Genomic DNA, 24408 nt, shown 5'->3' with positions numbered 1-24408 from the left:
AGTTCTAATTTTATTCCCTTGTGGTCAGAGAGAATGCAAGGTATAACTTCAATGTTTCTGAATTTAGACAAGTTTGCTTTGTGCCCTAAAATGTGGTCTATTTTAGAAAATGTTCCATATGCTGCTGAGAAGAACGTGTATTCTGATGCTGCTGGGTGAAATGTTCGGTAAATGTCTGTTAAGTCTAGTTGATCTATGTAGCTGTTTAGATCTGCGGTTTCTCTGTTGAGTTTTTGCCGAGTTGATCTATCTAGTGGGGAGAGTGGTGTGTTAAAATCCCCAACAATTAATGTCTTTGGATCTATATGGGATTTGAGGGAAAGTAGTGTTTCTTTGATAAATTTGGGTGCTCCATTGTTTGGCGAATAGATATTTAGAATTGTAATATCCTCCTGAAGGAGAGATCCTTTAATTAGTATGTAGCGACCTTCATTATCTCTTCTCACGAATTTAAATTTGAAGTCTATTTTATCTGATATTAGGATTGCAACTCCCTCCTGTTTATGAGGGCCGTTTGCTTGGTAGATTTTGTTCCAGCCTTTAACATTGAAAATGTGTGTGTTTTTACGGGCAAGATGTGACTCCTGCAGGCAGCAGATAGAAGGGTCTTGTTTTTTAATCCAACTAGACAGTCTATGTCGCTTAATTGGAGATTTCAGTCCGTTAACGTTAAGAGATAGGACTGAGAGTTATTTGGGAGTTCCTGCCATGTTATCTTCCTTCTTGGGGGCTTTAAAACTGGGTTCTTCCTATGGTTCTTGGATTCTCAGTTTGGGTGCAGTTTGTTGGTCTTTATTGTGGTCTTGTTGGTTTTCTATGTGTAGGACATCTTTAAGAATCTTTTGTAGGGCTGGTTTGGTGGAGATGTATTGTTTCAATTTTTCTTTGCTGTGGAAGGTTTTTATTTGGCCTTCAGTTATGAAGGAGAGTTTAGCTGGGTACAGTATTCTTGGTTGATAGTTGTTTGTTTTTAGGGCATGGCATACATCATTCCAGGATCTTCTTGCTTTGATTGTCTCTGCTGAGAAATTTGAGGTGATTCTTATTGGTTTCCCGTTATAGGTGATTACCCTTTTCTCCCTGACAGCTTTAATGATCTTTTCCTTGTTCTGAGTTGATCCTGTGTGGATTATAATGTGACGGTGGGATGTCCTATTCTGGTCTGGTCTATTTGGGGTTCTAAAGGCTTCTTGTATCTGAATAGGCTTATCTTTTTGCATGTTTGGGAAGTTCCCTGCTAGGATCCTGTTAAACAAATTTCCTAGACCATTAACTTCTGTTTCTAGGTGCTCCTCTACACCCATTATCCTTAATTTAGGCTTTCTGATGGTGTCTTCCAGGTGTTGAATAGATCTATCATATTTCGTGGACTTGTCTTGGATGGTTGTATGTTCTTTCTCTATAATATCTAGGCTGTCTTCAATCCCTGAGATTCGATCTTCTGCATGGTCTAACCTGCTGTCAAGACTCTCTACTTTGTTTTTTATCTCTTTTCCTTCTAATTGGTCAGATTTGATGGCTTCAAGTTCTTTGTTGAAGCTCTGTTTTAGGTCTTGTATGAATCTCTTTACTTCCTTAATTTGGTGTTCAGTGTTTGTCCTCAAATCACTTAGTTGGTTGGATATGGTTTCTTTGGACTCCCATTCCTTCTGTTGGGTTTCATTCAGCTTTCCCTTTGTGGTCTCCCTGACTTCCTTCAGCTCTTTGTTAATGGATTCTATGGATGCCTTTAGTGATCTTTGTGTGTTCTCTACCTGGTCTCTCAATTCCTGTATTACTCTTTGATTAGCTTCCTCGCGTTCGTGGGATTCCTGCAGTTCTCTTTGAGTGTTCTCAGCCTGCTCACGCCATTCCTCCCTTTCTCTTTGAGTATTCTCAAGTTGTTCAAGCAAATACTGTATCAGTTTTTGAGTAGCTTCCTCACGCTTATGATATTCCTGTATAAACTTCTGGGATGCCTCCTCTCTCTCCCTATCACGCTCATACTGAGTCCTTTGTACATTGTCAAACTTCTCATTTATCATGTTTGCTAGTAGTGTTTGTAGAGCTATTTGGGAACTCTCCTCTGGATTATTCTTTATCTGTTCTAATCCCTGATTATCAAGATTGGGAATTGAGATACTCGAATTTGCCATTTTTCTTGTGTTTTTCCGGCTTAATCTGCCCATTTGAGATGAAGATAGCACCAGTTTTGTGCTAGAACACTATCTTAAGGCAACCATCAACCAAAGTTTGCATTTGTACAGTCAATAGTCTACAGATACAATCTAGTTCAACAGATACATCTATTCAACATCAAACAACTATATGTTAAAGGACTTCGAACCGCAGAAAAGAATTTGGAAAACCAGAAATTATTAGGATTAGGGAGAGATGTAGGTAAAAAATAGGAATAGATTGGTGTGGGGAGGAACAGGGAGAGTTAAATATGTCCTAATCACAATGCAGGAAATGGGTTGGGTAGGATGCAAGTAGAGAGAGAGAAAAAAAGAAGAGACGGAAAGGGGAATGAAAAGAGACCAGAAAAAAAATAGAAACGTAAAAATTAATGTTATTATAGAGATTAAAAGACCATCTATTTAGAGAGGAATGTGAATATGTTGAGAGAAAGGGAGCGACATAGAGGAGATGTGAAAAACTTTGAGGATGGGAAAGGGAAAAGAAAAGATCAGAAGTTCAGTAGAGCTAGACAAAAAACAAAAAGATGATTAAGAAAGAAAGAAAAAGAGAAAGAAGACAAGAAAAGAAAGGAAAACGCTCATTCACATATTCCTAAAATAAAAATTATAAGGGGAGGAAGAAAAATAAAGTTACTGGAAAACAATTATTTTTTCAGAAGAGGCAAAAATTAAATATTAATAAAAGTTTTAGAAGAGAAAAAAATTTATATATATATATATATATATATATATATATATATATATATATATATATATATATAAGGTAACAAAGAAACCAAACAAAAAAAGAAAAGAAGAAGAAGAAAAAAAAAGAAAAAAAAAGTCCTTTGATTTTTTTTGTGGGGGAGGGGTGGGAAGAATCCTGTATCTCCCTTTTGTCTGTAACCAGCCTCTTGTTGGAGTCTCTGGTCAGCTTGAGGTCCTGTGGCTTGATTGGTTTCTTAAGTCGGTTTGTTGGAAGAGGCAGAAAAATGCTCTGCTTTACCCAAGATTTTGAGATCCCCCTCCCAGGTTAGTTTTTTGGGAGGGTGATCAGCTTTGAGAATCACAAAAGAGGGGGATGCAGTGATGAGGCTAGGTTCTGGGTAGAGTTGAGGCCTTTCAACTAACAGTAGCTTTTCCCTGGGGCTATTTTGTGATAAAACTTACAGCGCCCAGCCTGGAGCCATTCTCAGGGTTTCTGTTTTTCAATTGATTGTGGTGGCTGCTAGAGGGAGGGGCAGCCTCTGGCTCTGGTTACCCAGTGAGGAAAGCCAATCCGATTGCTGGCGCCTGAGCTGGGTGACTTTTCCCTGGATGGAGCCGAGTCTGGCAGGTCACTTCGCCGTTAAGTTCTTGTGACCTGCTAAATGACTCGTTTTATTCCAAGGCCTGAGCTGGAGCTAGCAGCTCCTCCGAGCTTTGTCGGTATCCAAGATGGAGATCACCGGTGCTGGGGGGGGGGGAGGGGTGGCCTTCCCTCCTCTGCTCCCTGAGAAGGAGTGAGGACGTCGGGCTTGTACTCACGCCGAGTCTTGGATCCTGGGTCGTCTCTGGTCTGCAAACTGCAGGATGAAGATGTCCGCTCCTTGTCGGTTCTTTTTGGTGTTGAGTAGAATCTGCTCGTCCGCTGCGTCTGGCTCCTTCGTCCCGGACTCTCTGTATCTCAGGTATGACCCCGCAGCGGTGGTCGCCGCCGCGACCCTGCCACCGCAGCGGCAGCTGCTGGCAGGCGCTCAGATGTGTCTTCTTGGCTTCCCCTCGCTTGACTAACTCTCTGTCCTGTGATGGCACACTTGGTGTGATTCTCTGTCTTAGGACTGTTCACTGGAACTCTAAAACTGCTTTCTATGCGAGAGCTTGTTCAGATTCCAGCTTCTCCTCCACCCTCTTCCCGGAACTCTGGTTGCTTGTTTTAACACAGACACACATTAAGATTTTTAAACTCAAATAACAATTTTTCCTTAATGCAAGAATTATAGTCACCTTCACTATATCACGAAGTTAGACTTAACACCTTTGTAACTTTTAAAAGCATCCTAATTGTGGAACATAATTGAAAGTAAGCCACATTATATAAATAACTTTTTAGCCCTCTTTTAAGGCCTTCCTAATTTTAATTTTAACACATCCAATGGGAGGTTTTAGCAATACTAATCAGATCATCACATCACTCATTTTAACCATCATGTTTTCAGTATCTATCTGCAGAGAAAAGAGAGAAAAAAGATGGACCACTCAGCCCCTTCTATGGAATGGCCACACACCCAATCTGACTCTTAAGGGTTAGATGAACTGTGTTTGCATCAGCTTGCCCTCTTTCTCCATGCGTGGACCCCTCCCAGGGCCTGTCCCAACATGCATGACCAGCTGAACTGCAATTCGGCTTGTTCACCCCTCACCCCTAAAGGTCTTCTGTTGGCTTCTAAGTTTTTCTCCATCTCTTCTCTTGGTTTTCGAATGGAATACACAGTTTTAGGCAGACAGAACAGGTAACAACTTTGACAGTGTTAAACTAACCTGTACATTTAAATTTTTAATATTTATCCCAAATTTTAGCCAAGGGAACTAGATCCCAAACAGCGAATGCATTTTTGTTAAGCCAGATAACTTGATTACAGTATAAACAGTCTTATGCATTTTAAAACATTAGTCTTTAAATACCAGATTTTCTAATTTGCAAGTTAAAGAATCCTTACAAAGCCATTTAAAACAATGCGAAGATTTTTTTTTTTGGTCAATGTCCAAACCTCATAACTTTTTGAATTTTAAATTTAAACTCACCCAATTGTTACAGCATGCTGACAATTTTTATCTTTGAACACGTTCACAGACACACACAAAACACTCACACAGATCTTAAAGCGCGCAAAAATCAAAATCAGTTGTACGTACACCTTTTAAAGTTTTTAAACAAAAATTTAAGACAGTATTTCTTTTAACCAGGTACCTTTGTTGGGCTTTATTTTCCCAGAGCTTGCTTATCTAGCAAGGCAATTCACTAATTAGTCTTTTGAATCTTTGTGCTGTTCTCATTCAGCAAGCTGAATCCAGAGTCTGCTGAGTGAGCCTGCCACACTCACCCAAAACTTCCCTACCTCAGAAAACATAAAATGAACACACACACTAATCAAGACAAACAAGTGGCCACAAAGACAAAATCAGGTCTTAGTGAATGGGGCGACATCTCACCACCATTCACTTACTAGGGGACTCAACACTCCTACTCTCCTCCGGAGGATTTTTTTTCTTTTTTCTTTTTTCTAGATTCCTGCAAGCATTGACCCAGGGGCCTTCCAAGGCGGAGGAGAATTCCCAGTCATCTTGGGGCAAGGGAAAACAAAAATCCCTAGCGGCTGTCCCGTCAGACTGACAGGTTCTCCCCCACCCTCAGACCCCCTGAACCAAGGCCCAAGGCTGAGATCTAACTGGGGCCACTCACAGGTGGTCAGTGACAATTTCATAATTGACAAACAAGCAAGTTCCTAAAACCTGACAATCTGGGCTCGAGCTGTAACTTTTTTCCAGTGATCTAAAGTCAGACTTAAGGGGGTTGTTAGTTGCCGCCCCTTCCCTTTAAGAACAACAAGACAGACAACAGAGATAATTAACACTAAATAGAAACAGAGGAAACCAGGACTGCAACAGAAAAAGCAACTTCAGATGGTAATGGCCATCTGAACATGTTTTTTGTTTATGATAGCCTGAACCTCTGCCTTATCTATAAATTCAGCCTTCCAGGTTAAATATTGTACAATTAAATATTGTAGAATAAGATTGTACAATCTAATTCTATTCATGAGGCAGCAGGTGTCCTCCATTAAAATCAATAAGAGGGCACCATCTCTTCCCTTTCCTACCTCTTTTAAAATGTCCCTGATAATCCCATAAAAACTAAAAAAGGCCTCGGGAATTTCTTCTCCTTTAGCCGCTAAATCATTAATATTTTTCCCTACTTTACTCCAGGTAAGAGGATGAATGTCCGGGCCACTCAAAATTAGCCAAGGACATTTTTCCCACGACAAAACAAAAAATTTTTACAAGATCCTTTCTTTTTACTCTTATTCCTCTCTCCCTAAGAGCTTCCTTCATATCCTTTATAAATAATGGCTCTTTAGAAAACGTCTTGCCCATGGTTTATGGGAGGGCAAACTTACCTCAAGACTTAACGCGGTGCATGAGTGATGCGATGTGGGCGTCTCTACCCTTAGATTATTGGGGATCCCCGTCTCCAGCGCCGTCTGGCAGGCCATTGTGCCTCGAGCCCCACGTTGGGAGCCACTTGACCCATCCAGCAGGTTCAGTTATTCGTTTGGCTCGAGGAGGCGCCTCCTAAAAACCAATGGGGAAGAGAGCAAAAAGACACCAAGTGCATAAAGAAGACAAAGTCAGTCTGAGTCGTGTCAAGGTCTGCTTTATTAAAGTGAGGCAGGGTTTATATACCCGAAGGGAGAGGGGAAGGGAAAGAATGAAAAAACTTTGCAGAAGCAAGTGGGAGAAGTCCCGGGGTCAGGTATGGGTCATGCTTTTCCTTTGGCCGTTGTGCTAGTCTTTCTAAGAAATATTTATGGTTAGCCATGCGCGTTTGCTTAGGGCTGGAGATAAGAGAAATGTTTATGGTTAGTCAAATGTTGTCTGTTTAGGGCTGGAGGAATATTTATGGTTAGCCAAATGTAGTTTGCTTAGGGCTGGAGGAATCTTATCTTTCCACACACTTTCTTGGCTCCCAACACACACCCTAAACCTAACCCTCACCCTCACCCACAAATATCACCCTAACCCAAACCCTCACCCTAATAATAAAACAAAACCTCACCCTAACACTAACCCTCACCCTAAATTTGACCCTCACACTAATCCTCACCCTAACCATAACTCTAACCCTTACCCTAACTCTCATCCTCACCCTCACCCTCAGCCTAACCCTAACCCTAACCCTAATCCTAACCCTAACCCTCACCCTCACCCTAACTGTAACCGTTACTCTAACCCTCACCCTCACCCTCACCCTAAACCTAACCGTAAACCTAACCCTAACCCTCAAACTAACCCTAAACCTAACCCTCACCCTAACCCTCATCCTAACTAACCCGAACCCTAAAATTAACCCTCACCCTAGACCTCATCCTAACGTTAAACCTAATCCTAACACTCACCCTCAGCCTAACACTTACCCTCACACTCACCATAACCCTAATCCTCAAACTAGCCCTAACCCTCACACTAATCCTAACGCTCACCATAACCCTAACCCTACCCCTCACCCTAAACCTAACCGTAAGCCTAACGCTAACCCTAACCCTCTCCCTCAGCCTCACCTTGAATTTAACCCCTACCCTCACCTTAACCCTCACACTAACCCTAACTCTAACCCTAACATTAAACCTCAACCTAACCCTCACCCTAAACCTAACACTAACCCAAACACTAAACATCACCCTAACCCACACCCTCACCCTAACCCTAACCCTCACCCTCATCCTAACCCTCACCCTAACCCTAACCCTCACCCTAAACCTAACCCTAACCCTAACACTAAGCCTAACCCTCACACTAACCCTAAACCTCACCCTAACCCTAAACCTCACCCTCATCCTAACCCTCACCCTATCTCTTACCATCACACTAACCATAACCCTAAAGCTAACCCTAAGCCTAACCCTCAACTAACCCTAAACGTCACCTTAACCCTAACCCTACCTCACACTACCCCTCATCCTGATCCTAATTCTCACCCCAACCCTAACCCTAACCCTAAACCTCACCCTCACCCTAACACTCACAGTCACCCTATCCCTCAAACTAAGGCTAATGGTCAACCACACCCTAACACTCAACATCACCCTCATCCTCACCCTAAACCTCACCGTCAACCTAGACCGCACCATAACCGTACCACTAACCCTAAAACTTACATAACAGAAACCCTCACCCTCAACCCACCCTCACCCTAACCCTAAACCTCACCCTCACCATAACAATTACCCTCACGCTAACCCTCATATTAACCCTAACCCTCACTCTCACCCTCACTCTCACGGTCACCCTCACCCTAACCATAACCCTCATCCTCTCCCTAACCCTTACTTGCACCCTATCCCGAACCCTCACCCGAACCCTCACCTCATGGTAACCCTCACCATCATCCAAAACATCACACTAACCATAACCCTCACCCTAACCCTAACCCTAACCCTCACCCTAACCCTAAACCTCCCTCTATCCCTCAAACTCACCCTAACCCTAACCCTAACACTCACACTAAAACTAAACGTAAACCTAAACCTCACCCTAACCCTCAACCTCATCCTAAACCTAACCCTCATCCTAACACTAACCTTAACACGAACACTCACCCTAACCCTATCCCAAAACCTCACAGTCACGCAAACTTAACACTCACCCTAACCCTCACCTTAACCCTAACCCTCACTTTAACCCTAACACTAAAACTAACCCTCAACTTCACCCTCACCCTAAGACTAATCCTTAACTTCAACCTAATCCTCACACTAACCCTAACCCTAAACCTCACCTTCATCATAACCCTAAAACTCACCCTAAACTTAACCCTAACACTAACACTCAAACACACCCTAATCCTCACCCTAAACCTAAACCTCACCCTACACCTCAAACTCTAACCCTAACGGTAACCCTCACCCTAACTTTCACCCTCACCCTTACCCTCAACCTAACCCTCACTCTAACCCTAACCCTAACCCTAATACTCACCCTAACCCTCACCCTCACCCTAACCCTAAACCTAAACCTAAACATCAAACTAACCCTCACCCTAACTCTAATCCTAATCCTAACCCTATTCCTCAACCTCACCCTCACCTTAATTCGAACCCCGAACATAACCCTAAAACTCACCCTCACCTTAACCCTAACTCTAACTCTCACCCTAACCGTAACCCTCACCCTAAACCTAACCCTAATGCTCACCCTCAATCTAACTCTAAACCTCACCCTAACCCGCAACCTCACCCTAATCCTAACCCTAACCCTAACCCTCATCCTAACCCTAACCCGAACCCTAACCCTAACCCTCACCCTAGTCCTCACCCTAACATTAACCCGAATCCTAACCCTCACCCTCAAACTAACCCTCAGCCAACACTTACCCTCACCCTCACCATAACCCTGAACTTCAACTAACCCTAACCCTCTCACCAACCCTAACCCTCACCATAAACCTAACCTTAACCCTCACCGTAACCCTAAACGTAACCCTAAACCTAACCCTAACCTTCATCTTCACCCTAAACCTAACACTCACCCTAACCCTAACCCTCTCTCTAATACTCAAACTCACCCTAATCCTCACCCTAAATATACCCCTAACCCTCACCAAAAACAAACCCTCAGCCTCACTCTCACCCTAACACTAACCATCACATTCACCCTCATCCTCAGCCTATCCAGATGCCTAACACTCACCCTCACACTCACCCTCATCCTCAGCCTATCCCTAACCATGAACTTAATCCTAACCCTAAACTTCAACCTGACCCTCACCCTTACCCTAACCCTACCCCTAAACCTAACCCTCACCCTAACTCTTAACCTCACCCTAACCCTTACACTAACCCTAAGCCTAAACCTAACCCTCAACCTACCCCTCACCCTAACCCTAACCCTAAACTTCACCACCACCCTAAACTTCATTCTACCCTTTACCCTCACCCAAACCCTCACCCTAAACCTATACATAACCCTAACCCTCACACTAACAATCACCCTAACCCTAACCCTAACCCTAACCTTAACATCACCCTAACCCTCACACTAACCCTAACCCTCACCCTAACCCTAACCCTACCACTCTCCCTAACCCTCATCCTAACCCTAACCCTAAACTTAATCCTCACCCTAACCTTAACACTAACCATAAACTTCACCCTCATCCTAACCCTCACCTTCACGGTAATACTCAACCTGACCCTAACCCTCACCCATACCCTAAACCAAACCTTCACCCTCACCCTAGCCCTAACCCTAAAACTAACCCTCAACCTAAGCCTAACCCTCACCCTAATCCTCACCCTCATCCTAACCCTCACCCTAACCATTACCCTCAAAGTAACCCTAAAGCTAAACCTAACCCTCACAATAAACTTTACCCTCACCATAACCCTCATCCTCACCCTATCCCTCACCCTAACACTAAGACTAACCCTCAACCTAAGCCTAAACCTCACCCACACCCTCACCCTAAACGTAACTCTAACCTTACCCATCAACCTAAACCTCATCCTCACCTTTACCCTAACCCTAACACTCACACTAAACCTAACCCTAACCCTAATTAACACTAACCATCACCCTAACCCTAAACCTAACCCTAAACAAACCCTCACACTAACCCTAACACTCACCCTACCCCTAACCCAAACACTAACCATAAACCTCACCCTAACCCTCACTCTACCCTAAACATAACCCTAACCCTAACCATCACCCTACCCCTCACCCTAACCGAAACCCTGAACCTAACATTCTTCCTCATCCTAACCCTTACACTTACGCTGAAGGTAAGTCTAACACTAACCCTAACCTTCACACTAAACCTAACCCTCACCCACACATTAAACCTCACCCTCACCTGAAAACTCACCTCACATGAACCCACACCCTCACACTAAACATCACCCTAAACATAACCCTCACCCTAACCCTAATCCTAACCATCACCCTAATCCAAACACTCAACCGAAACCTCATCCTCACCCTAAGCTTAACCCTAAACCTAACACTAACCCTAAACCTAACTCTCAACCTCACTTTCACCCTAACGCTACCCCACACCCTAACACTAACACTAACCATAAACTTCACCCTAAAACTTACCCTCACCCCTACCCTTACCCTCACCCTAACCATAACCCTAAACCTCACCCTCACACTAACACTAACCCTCTCGCTAACCCTAACCCTACCATTCACCTTAACCCTCATCCTAAACCTAACTTTAACCCTAATGCTCACCCTAAACCTAACCCTAACCATAACCCTCACGCTAACCTTCACCCTCACCCTAGTCCGCACCCTGAACCTAACCCTAACCCTAACCCTAACCCTAAACCTCACCCTAACCATCACCCTCAACCTAACACTTACCCTCACCCTAACCCTCAACCTAACCCTAACGCTAACCCTAACCCTAACTTTAAACATCACCCTAACCGTCACCCTAACCCTAATTTTTACCCTCATCCTAACCCTCAACCTAATCCTTACCCTCACCCTAACCCAAAACCTAACCCTCACCCTCACCCTAACCTTTACCCTCACCCTAATCCTAAACCTAACCCTCACACTAACGCTCACCCTAACCCTACTGCTCAGCCTAACCCTCACCCTAAACCTATTCCTTACCCTAAATATCACCCTAAACCTTACCCTAAACCTTATATCAACCCTCACCCTAAGCCTCACCCTAAAACTTATCCTCACCCTAACCCTAAACCTCACACTATTCCTAAACCTAAACCTCACCCTACACCTCACTCAAACACTAACCCTAACCGTAACTCTCACCCTAACCTTCAACCTCACCATTACCCTCAACCTAACCCTCACCCTAACCCTAACACTCACCCTGACCCTCACCCTCACCCCAACCCTAATCCTAAAAATAAACATCACTCTAACCCTCACCCTAACTCTAACCCTAATCCTAACCCTATTCCTCAACCTCACCCTCACTTTAATTCGAACCCCAAACCTAACCCTAAACCTCACCCTCACCCTAACCCTAACTCTAACTCTCACCCTAACCCTAAGCCTCACCCTAAACCTAACCCTAACCCTCACCCTCAACATAACTCTAAACTTCACCTTAACCCTCAACCTAACCCTAACACTTACACTAACACACAACTTCACCTTAACCTTAACCCTAACCCTAACCCTCACCCTAACACTCGCCATAACCCTAATCCTAACCCTAACCCACACCCTAACGCTAACACTCACCCTCACCCTAAACCTCAACCTTACTCTAACCCTCACCCTAATCCTAAACCTAAACCTCACCCTAACTCTAACCCTCACCCTAACTTTCACCCTCACAGTAATCCTCACACTAACTATAACCCTAACCCTTACCCTAACCCTCTCAACCTCACACTCACCATCAGCCTAACCCTAACCCTAAACCTAATCCTAACCCGATCCCTCACCCTCACCCTAACCCTAACAGTTTCCTTAAATCTCACCCTCACCCTCAACCTCACCCTAACCCTAACCCTCAACCTCACCTTAACCTTTATCCTAGCACTCACCCTAACCCTAACCGAAAACCTCTCCATCACACAAACTCTAACCATAACCCTCACCTTAACCCTAACACTAAACCTAATACTCAACCTCACACTCACCCTCACACTAACCCTTAACCTCAACCTAATCCTCACACTAACCCTAACCCTCACTCTAAACCTAACACTCCCTCTAACCCTCAAACTCACCCTAATCCTCACCCTAATCATACCTCTAACCCTCACCAATCCCAAACCCTCAGCCTCACTCTCACCCTAACCCTGACCATCACACTCACCCTCACCCTCACCCTATCCAGATGCCTAATCCTCACCCTCAAACTCACCCTCATCCTCAGCCTATCTCTAACCCTAAACCTAATCCTAACCCTAAACTTCAACCTGACCCTCACCTTCAGTCTAACCCTAACCCTAACCCTAACCCTCCCCTAAAACTTAACCTCACCCTAACCCTTACCCTAACCCTAAGCCTAAAACTAACCCTCACCCAACCCCTCACCCAAATCCTAACCCTAACTCGCACCACCACCCTAACCTTCATCCTAAACTTTACCCTCACCCTAACCCTCACCCTAAATATAACCCTAACCCTAAACTTCACACTAACAATCACCCTAACCCTAAACCTAACCCTAACCATAACATCACCCTAACCCTCACACTAACCCTAAGCCTCACCCTACCCCTAACCCCCAAACTCACCCTAACCCTAATCCTAACCCTAACCCTAATCCTAATCCTTACCCTAACCCTAACACTAACACTAACCTTCACCCTCACCCTAACTGTCACTTTCACGGTAATCCTCAACCTAACTCTAACCCTCACACATACCCTAAAACTAAACCTCCACCTCCCCCTCCCCCTAACCCTCACCCTCAACCTAGCCCTCACCCTAAACCTAACTCTCACCTTAAGCCTAACCCTCACCCTAATCCTCACCCTCATCCTAACCCTCACCCTGACCCTTCCCCTCAACATAACCTTAAACCTAAACCTAACCCTCACAATCACCCTTAGCCTCACCATAACCCTCATCCTCACCCTAACCCTCACCCTAACCCTAACCCTAACACTAATCCTCACCCTCATCCTAAACCTTACCCTCACCCTTACCTTCATGGTAACCCTAATCCTATTCCTAACCCTAAACCTCACACTAACCCTAACGCTCAAAATAACCCTACCCTAGCCCTCACCCTAACCCTCATCCTAAACCTATCCCTAACACTCACACTCATCCTAACCCTAACTCTAACCCACAACCTAACCCTAAACCTCACCCTCAATCTCAAACTAAAAGTTACCCTAACCTTACCCCTCACCCTAAACCTCATCCTCACCCTAACCTTAACCCTAACACTCACACTAAGCCTAAACCTAACCCTAAACCTCACCCTAAACCTCACCCTCATCCTAACACTAACCCTCACCATAAACCTTACGCTCACCCTAAACCTAACCCTAACCCTAAACCTCACACTAACCCTAACACTCACCCTAACCCTAACCCAAACACTAACCCTAAACCTCACACAAACCCTCACCCTACCCTAAACATAACCCTAACACTAAACCTCAACCTACCCCTCACCCTAACCGAAACCCTAATCCTAACCCTTACCTTCATCCTAACCCTCAACCTTACACTTACCCTCACGGTAACCCTAACCCTAACCCTAACCCTCACACTAACTCTAAACCTCACTATATTCCTAAACCTATCCCTCACCCTAACCCTAACTCTAACACTAAGCCTCACCTCAATCCTCACCCTAACCCTAACCTAACCCTAACCCTAACCCTCACACTAAACCTAACACTCACCCTAACCCTAACCCAAAACCTAACCCTGACCCTCACACTAAACCTAACCCTCACGCTAATCATAACCCTACCCCTCAGCCTACCCCTCAGCCTAACCCTAAACCTCACCCTTTCCCTAACCATAACCCTTACCCTCACCCTCACACTAGTCCTCACCCTAACACTAAAACTAACCTTAACCCACACCCTTACTGTCACCCTCACCCTAACAGTAACCCTCATCCTCAACCTCACCCTCAGCCTAAACCTTACCCTAACACTAATCCTAACCCTAAACCTCACCCTTATCCACACCCTAACTCTAACCCTAACCCTCACCCTAAACCTCACCAAAACCCTTACCCTCACCTAACCCGAACCCTAAACCTAAACCCAACACTCACACTTATCCTAACCCTCAGCCTAACCCTAATCCTTCCCCTCAGCCTAATCCTCACCCTAACACTAACCCTAATTCTAACCCTCACCCTACCCCTAACCTTAATCCTCACCGACAGCCTAACTCTCACTTTCACCCTAACCCTCACCCTGTACCTCACCAAAACATTTACCCTCACCTAACCCGAACCCTAAACCTAAACCCAACACTCACACTTATCCTAACCCTCACCCTAACCCTAGTCCTTCCCCTCACCCTAACCCTCACCCTAACACTAACCCTAATTCTAACCCTCACCCTACCCCTAACCTTAATCCTCACCTTCAGCCTAACCCTCACTTTCACCCTAACCCTCACCCAAATCTTAACCTGCACCCACACCCTAACTCTCACCCTCCCCCCAACACTCACCTTCACCCTAGCCCTCAGCCTCACCCTAAACATCATCCTAACCATAAGCCTTACCCTAACCCAAAACCTAACCCTCACCCTAAACATAACCCTCACCCTAAAACTCATCCCCACCCTAATCCTCTCCATAAACCCCCTTACCTTAACCCTAACCTTCTCCCTCACCCTCACCCTCACCCTAGTCCTCACGCACACTCTAGCCCTCACCCTAACCCTAACTCTAACCCTACCCCTAACCCTCACCCTCTCACTCAGTCTAACCACAAATCTAACGCTAATCCTAACCCTAACCCTCATCCTCACCCTAACCTTCACCCAAACCTTAACTCTCACACTAACCCTAACTCTAACATTAATCCTAACCCTTACACTAACACTAACCCTAACCCTAACCCTTACCATCACGCTAACTCTCACACTAACCCTAAACCTAATCCTCACATTAACCCTCACCCTAACACTCACGCTAACCCAACCCTCAGTCTCACCATAACCCTCACCCTAACCCTAACCCTCACCCTGACCCTAACCCTAACCCTAACCCAAACCCTAAACCTAACCCTCACCCTAAAGCTCATCTTAACCGTAACCCTAACATAACCCTCACCCTACTCCTCACCCTTACGCTAACCCTAACCCTCACCCCTACCCTAAACCTAACCCTAAATTTTATCCTATCCCTATACTTCTCCCTAATCCTAACCCTAACTCTCATGCTAACCCTCATCAAACCCCGAAACTTAACTTTCAATATTAACCTCCCCCTAACCATAACCCTACCTCTCACCCTAACCCTCATCCTAACCATTACCCTAACACTTACCCTAACCCTAAACCTCACAATAACCCTAACTCTAACTCTAACCCTAACCCTCACCCTCACCCTCAACCTCAGTCTAACCCTAACCCTAACCCTAATCCTAACCCTAACCCTCACCCTCACCCTCACCCTAACAATAACCCAAAACCCAAACCTAAACCTCACCCTAACTCTAACCCTAACCCAACCCTATCCATCACCCTAACGCTAACACTAACCCAAAACCTTACCATAACCCTCACCCTCACCCGAAACCTAACCCTAACCCTCACCCAAAGCCTCACACTAACCCTAACGCTAACCCTAACACTCAACTTCACCCTAAACATTACCCTTACCCTTATCCTCACCATAACGCTGACCCTAACCCTAACCCTAAACCTCACACTAATCCTAATCCTAACCCTAACACTAATATTAAACCTAACCCTCACCCTCACCCTAACCCTCACCATCACCCTAACCCTCACCCTAACCCTAACCCTATCACTAACCCTCAACATAACCCTAATCCTAATACTAACCCTAAGCCTCAGCCTCACACTCACCCTAAGTCTAACCCAAACCCAACTCTAACCCTCAACCTAACTCTAACCCTAACCCAAATCTAACCCTCCCTTAACCCTAACCCTAACCCTAAACCATACTCTAAACCTCACGCTCACCAGAAACCTAACCATAACACTAAACCTAACCCTAACCCTAACCTTCACCCTCACCGTAAACCTCATCCTAAACCTTATACTTACAATAACCCTGACCCTAACCTTAACACTAACCCTCACAGTAAACCTAACCATAACCCAAACCCTCATCCACACCCTAAACCTAATCCTAACCCTGAAAATCACCCTACCCCTCACCGTCACTCTAACCCAAAACCTAACCCTAACCCTCACCCGAAACCTAACCCTCAATCACATCCTAATCCTCACCCTCACCTGAACACTCGCCCTCACACTAACGCACTCCCTCACCCTAAACATCACCCTAATCCTAAACCTCACCCTCACCCTAAGCCTAACCCTCACCCTAACTCTAACCCTAAACCTAACCCTAACCCTCACCCTCACAATCACCAAAAACCTAACCCCAACCCTATCCCTCACCCTCAATCTCACCCTAAGCCTAACTCTATCGCACACCCTCACCCTCACCCTAACCCTAACCCTAACCGTATCCCTAACCCTCACCCTAAGCCTAACACTAATCCTAAACCTAACACTCACCCTAAGCATTACCCTAACCCTCTCCCTCACCCTCAGCCTCAGCCTAACACTAACCCTCACCCTAACCCTAACCCTAACACTCAACCTAACCCTAACCCTCACCCTAATCCTAACGCTAATGCTCTACCTCACCCTAACCCTCACCCTAAAGCTAAACCTCACCCACACCATAACACTTACCCTCACCCGTACACTCACCCTCACACTAACCCACACCCTTACCCTAAACATCACACTAACTCTAACCCACACCCTAAACCTAACCCTAACACTCACCCTAACCCTAACCCTCACCCTCACCCTAAGCATAAACCTAAACCTAAGATTAACCCTAAACCTAACTCTCACCCTCACCCTCACCCCAACCTTAAACCTAACCCTAACACTATCCCTCAGCCTCACCCTCACAGTAACCCTAACCCTCTCCCTCACCCTTACCCTAAGCCTAACCCTCACCCTCACCTTAATCCTAAACCTAACCCTCTCCCTCACCCTCACCTTCAGCCTAACACTAACCATAACCCTAACCTTCACCCTCACCCTCAACCACAACCACACCCTAAACCTCACCTTCACCGGAACCCTCAACCGAACCTTAACCCTAAACATCTCCCTAAAGTGAACTCTTAACCTAACCCAAAAACTAACCCTCAAGCTAAATCTAATCCTCACCCTCATCCTAAGCCTAACCCTCACCCTAAGCCTAACCCTAACCCTCACACTCAACCTAACCCTAACCCTCACCCTCACCCTAACCCTAACGCTCAAACTCACCCTAAAACTCACCGTCACCCTAAACCTCACCCTAATCCTAACACTCACTCTAACCCTAATCCTAAACCTCACCCTAACCCTAACCCTCACGCTCACCCTCACCCTAAGCCTAACCCTAAACCTAACACTAACCCTAAACCTAAATCACACCGTCAGCCACACCCTTAAGCTAACCCTAACACTAACCCTAACCTTCACCATAAAAATCACCCTAAACCTAACCGTAACCCTAACCTTCACCCTCACCCTAACGCTATAACTCACCCTCACCCTGACCATAACCTTAAACCTAACCACAAATCTAACCCTAACCATAACCTTCACCCTAAGCCTAACCCTAACCCTAACTTAACACTCACCCTCACCGTATGACTAATCCGAAAACTCTCCCTCACCTTCACCCTCACCCTCTGCCTAACACTAAGCCTAACCCTAACCCTCACCCTCACCTTAACCCTAACCCTAATCCTCACCCTAATCCTAACCCTCAACCACACCCTAACCCTCAGCATCACCCTAAGCCTCAACCTAACGCTAGCCCTCACCCACACCCTAACCCTTAACTTCACCCGAACCCTCACTCTCACACTAACCCACATCCTCACCCTAAACATAACCCTAACTGTAACCCTCACCCTCACCCTTATCCTAACCCTCACCATACTCCTAACCCTCACCCTCACCCTAAGGCTAAACCTAAACCTACGACTAACCCTAAACCTAAAACTCACCCTCACCCTCAACCGAAGGTAAACCCAAACCCTAAACCTAACCCTCACCCACACCCTCACCCTCACCCTAACCCTAAACCTCACCCTAACCCTCACCCTCACACTCACCATCACCCTAACCCTAACCTTAAATCTCACACCATCCCTTACCCTAATCCTTATCCTCACCCTAAACCTAAAGCTAACGCTAACCTTAACCCTCACACTAACCCTAACCCAAACCCTCACCCTCACCATAACCCACACCCTAACACTTACCCACACCCTAACCATAGCCCCAACCCTAACCCTAAGCCTTACACTAAACCTTACTATCAACCTAACCCTAAAACTAAGCCTAACCTTAACCCTCACGCCCAACCTCAACCTTACCCTAAACCGAAACCTCATCATCAACCTCACCCTAAGCCTAACCCTAAACCTCAATCTAACCTTAACACTAACCCTAACAATAACCCTCACACTAAACCTAACCATCACCCTAACCCTAACCCTAAGCCTAACCTTAACCCTCACCCCACCCTCAAACTTACCCTAAACCTAACCCTCACTATCAACCTCACACTAAGCCTAAACCTAAACCTCACTCTAAATCTAACCCTAACCCTCACCCACCCCTTACCCTAAGCCTCAAACTCACCATCACCCTGACACAAAGCCTAACCATAACCCTCATCCTAACCCTAATGCTCAGCCTAAAAACCCTAACCCTCAAACTCACCCTCACCCTAAACCTCACCCTCACTCTAACCTTAACCCTACCTCTGAGCCTAAAACTCACACTAACCCTCACCCTAAACCTAAACCTCAACCTCACCCTAGCCCTCAGCTTACACTAACCCTAACCCTAGCCCTCACTCTCACTGTCACCCTTACCCTCACCCTAATCCTAACCCTCAACCACACCCTAAACCTCACCCTCACCAGAACATTAATCATAAACATCACAATAAACCGAACCCTCATCCTAACTCTAACCCTAACCCTCACCCTAAACCTAACACCTCACTCTCACCCTCACCCTCACACTAAGCCTAACCTTCACCCTAACCCTAACCCTAACCCACACTGGAACATTAACCCTAACACTCAACCTATCCCTAACCCTCACCCTAACCCTAACCCTAAAACTCAACCTCACCCTAACCCTCACCATCACCCTAACCCTCACCCTAACCCTAACCCTCACCCTCACCATAACCCTAACCTTAACCCTAACTCTAAGCCTCACACTAACCCACACCCTCACCATAAACATCACCCCATCCCTTACCCTAAACCTCACTCTAAACCTAACCCTAACTTTCACCTTGATTCTCACCCTTACCGTACCCCTATCCCTCAACCTCACCCTAACACTAACCCTAACCCTAATCCTCACCCTCACCATAATCCTAACCCTAAACCTCACCCTCACCCTCAGCCTAACACTAACCCTAATCCTAGCCCTCACCTTCACCCTCACCCTAATCCCAATCCTAACCCTAAGACTCACCCTCATCCTCACCCTAACTCTAACCCAAACCCAACTCTAACCCTCAACCTAACTCTAAACCTAACCGAAATCTAACCCTCCCTTAACACTAACCCTAACCCTAAAACATACCCTAACAGTCACGCTCACCAGAAACCTAACCCTAACACTAACCCTCACCCTAACCCTCACAATAACCCTCACCCTAACCGTAATGCTAACCCTAACCCTCACCCTCACCCTAAAACTCATCCTAAAAATTATTCTTACAATAACCCTGTGCCTAACTCTAAACCTCACCCTAACACTAATCCTAACGCTCACCCTAACCCTATCCCTAAACCAAACCCTCATCCTCACCCTAATCCTAATCATAACCCTGACAATCACCCTACCCCTCACCGTCACTCTAACCCTCACCCTAACCCTAACCCTCACCCTAAACCTAACCCTCAATCATGCCCTAACCCTCACCCTCACCCGAACAGTCGCCCTCACACTAACGCACTCCCTCACCCTAAACATGACCCTAAGCCTAAAACTCACCCTAAACCTAAACCTAAACCTAACCCTCACCCTCACACTCACCCTTCGCCTAACCCTCACCCTAACTCTAACCCTAATCCTAACCCTAACCCTCACCGTCACAATCACCCTAAACCTAACCCCAACCCTCACCCTCACCCTCACCCTCACCCTCACCCTCACCTAACCCTAACCCTAACCCTAAGCCTCACCCTAAGCCTAACACTAACCTTAACCCTAACACTCACCCTCACCCTAAGCCTAACCCTAACCCTCTCCCTCACCCTCACCCTCAGCCTAACACTAACCCTCACCCTCACCCTAACCCTAACACTCAACCTAACCCTAACCCTCACCCTAATACTAACCCTAACGATCAACCTCACCCTAACCCTCACCGTCACCCTAACCCTCATCCTAAAACTAACTCTCACCCACACCATAACCCTTACCCTCACCTGAACTCTCACCCTCACATTAACCCACACCTTCACCCTAAACATCACACTAACTATAACCTACACCCTAAACCTAACCGTAACCCTAACCCTAACACTATCCCTCACCCTCACCCTCACAGTAACCCTAACCCAAACCCTCACCCTAAGCCTAAACCTCAACCTCACCCTAATCCTAAACCTAACCCTCTCCCTCACCCTCACCTTCAGCCTAACACTAACCGTAAACCTAACCTTCACCCTCACTCTCACCCTCAACCACACCCTAAACCTCACCCTCACAGGAACCCTCACCCTCACCCTAACCATAAACATATCCCTAAACCGACCTCTTAACCTAACCCTAAAACTAACCCTTAAGCTAAATATAATCCTCACCCTCACCCTCACACTCATCCTAAGCATAATCCTCACCCTAACCCTAATCATAACCATCACCCTAACCCTAACCCTAACCCTCACACTCAACCTAAACGTAACCCTCATCCTCACCCTAACCTCAACGCTCAACCTCAACCTAACCCTCACCTTCACCCTAACCCTCACCGTCACAATAACCCTAATCCTCACCCTAACCTAATCCTAAACCTCACCCTAAACCTAACCCTCACCCTCACACTCACCCTCAACCTAAGCCTAACCTTAAATCTAACACTAACCCTAAACCTAAATCTCACAGGCACCCTCATCCTTACGCTAACCCTAACCCTAACCCTCAACATCACAATCACCCTAAACCTAACCCTAACCCTAACCTTCATCCTCACTCTAACCCTATCCCTCACCCTCACCCTCACCCTATTCTTAAACCTAACCCTAAACCTAACCCCAACCATAAGCCTCACCCTAAGCCTAACCCTAACCCTAAACTTAACACTCAGCCTCGCCGTATGACTAATCCTAACCCTCTCCCTCACCCTCACCCACAGCCAAACACTAACCCTAACCCTAACCCTCACCATCACCCTAACCCTCACCCTAACGCTAACCCTCACCCACACCCTAACCCTTACCTTCACCGGAACCCTCACCCTCAGACTAACCCACACCAGCACCCTAAACATAACCCCAAATGTAACCCTAACCCTCAGCCTAACCCTAAACCTAAACCTCACACTAACCCTAACCCTCAACCTAAACCTAAACCTAACCCTCACCATCACCCTCACCCTCACGCTAACCTTATCCTGACCTTATCCCTCACCCTAACCCTAACCCTAACCCTAAACCTAACCCACACCCTAACCCTAAGGTTACGCCTCACGCTAACCCTCAACCTATCCCTAACCCTAACCCTCACCCTAATCCTCACCCTCACCCTAATCTTCTGCCTAACCCTAAACCCAACCCTTACTTAACCGAAACCCTCACCCTCACCCTCACCCTAACCATAACCATAACTATAACCTATCCCTCCCCCTAACACTCACAATAACCCTAACCCTCACCCTCATCCTGAACCTAATCCTTATCCTAATCCTTAGCCTATCCCTCACCCTCACCCTAACACTCACCCTAACATTTACCCTTACCCAATCCAAAAACCTAACCCTAATCCTAACCCACACTATAACCCTAACACTCACCCTAACCCTATCCCTAACACTAAACCTAAACATCACCCCAACTCTCAACTAAACATAACCCTACCCCTAAAACTAACCCTCACCCTTGCCCTAACCCTAATCCTAAACCTAATCCAACCCTCCCCCTCCCGCTCACCATCACCCTACCCTAATCCTAACCCTAACCCTCATCATAACCTTAAACCTAACACTCACCCTAACCCTAAACCTAACCCTAACCCTCACACTAACCCTAACCCTAACCCTAAACCTCCCCCTCACCCTACCCTCACACTAACCCTAACCCTAACTCTAAACCTCACCCTCACCCTAACACTCACTTTAACCTTACCCTAACCCTAACCCTCACCCTCACCCTAACTCTAAACCGGACCCTCACCCTAAACCTCACCCTAAAACTCAACCTCAACCTAACCCTCACCCTCAACCTAACCCTCACCCTAACCCTAACCCTAAACCTCACCCTCATCCTAAACCTCACCCGAACACTTAACCTCAACGTAACCCTAACCTTAACCCTAAACCTAACCTCAGACTAACCCTAACCCAAACCCTAACCCTCACACGCCCCCTCACCTTCAGCCTAAACCTAACCCTAACTCTCATCCTAACACTAACCCTCACACTCAACCTCAAGCTAACTCTAACCTTAACCCTAAACATAAACCTCACTCTAACCCTCACCCTCACCCTCACGCTAAACCTCACCCAAAACCTTACCTTCACCCTAACCCGAACCCTAAACCTAACCATAAACCTACTAATCCTAACCCTCAACCTAACCCTAATCCTACAGCTCACCCGAACCCTCACTCTAACACTAACCCTAACCCTAACCATCACCATAACCCTAACCCTAATCCTCACCCTCACCCCAACCCTCATTTTCACACTAACCCTCACGCTAATCCTAACCTTCACCCACACATTAACGCTCACCCTCAAAGAACCCTCACCCTCACACTAACCCTCACCCTCACCTTGAACATCATCCTAACCATAACCCTCACCCTAACCCTAAACCTATCCCTCACCCTAAGCCTAACCCTCACCCTATTCCTCACGCTCAATCTAATTCTCTCCCTAACCCTGACCCTAACCCTCACACTAACCATAACCCTCACCCTCACACTCACCCTAAACTTAACCCAAACCCTAACCCTCAACCTCAACCTCACCCTCACCCTCAACCTAACCCTAACCCTCACTCTAATCATACCATAACCCTCACTCTCACAGTAACCCTAAACTTAACCCTAAGCCTCACCCTAAGGCTAACCCTAACATTAATCACAACACTCACCCTAACCCTCAACTTAACACTAAACCTAACGCTAACCCTCACCCTCAGGCTAACTCTCACCCTAACCCTAACCCTCACCCTAAACCTAACCCTAAACCTGCCCCTAATCAAAACCCTCACCCTCACCCTCAGACTAACCCTAATCCTAAACCTAACCCTCACCTTCAACTTCACCCTAACACTAAGCCTAACCCTAAGTCTAACACTCACCGTCACCCTAATCCTCACCCTAAACATTACCCTCACAGTAACCCTCATCCTAACCCTAACCCTAACGCTAACACTCACCCTAACCCTAACACTCACACTCACCCTCACCGACAGCCTAACCTTAACCGTCGCCCTAAACCTTACCCTCACCATACCCTAACCATAACCCCAACTCTAACACTCACCCTAACCCTAACACTAACACAAAACCTAAACCTAACACTAACCCTAAC

The sequence above is a fragment of the Dipodomys merriami genome, unplaced genomic scaffold (genome assembly GCF_024711535.1).
Source record: "Dipodomys merriami isolate MVZ:Mamm:240054 unplaced genomic scaffold, mDipMer1.0.p SCAF_107, whole genome shotgun sequence".
Taxonomy (NCBI): Eukaryota; Metazoa; Chordata; class Mammalia; order Rodentia; family Heteromyidae; genus Dipodomys; species Dipodomys merriami.
The sequence above is the reverse complement of the archived record's forward strand: the minus strand, read 5'-3'. Positions refer to the sequence as shown.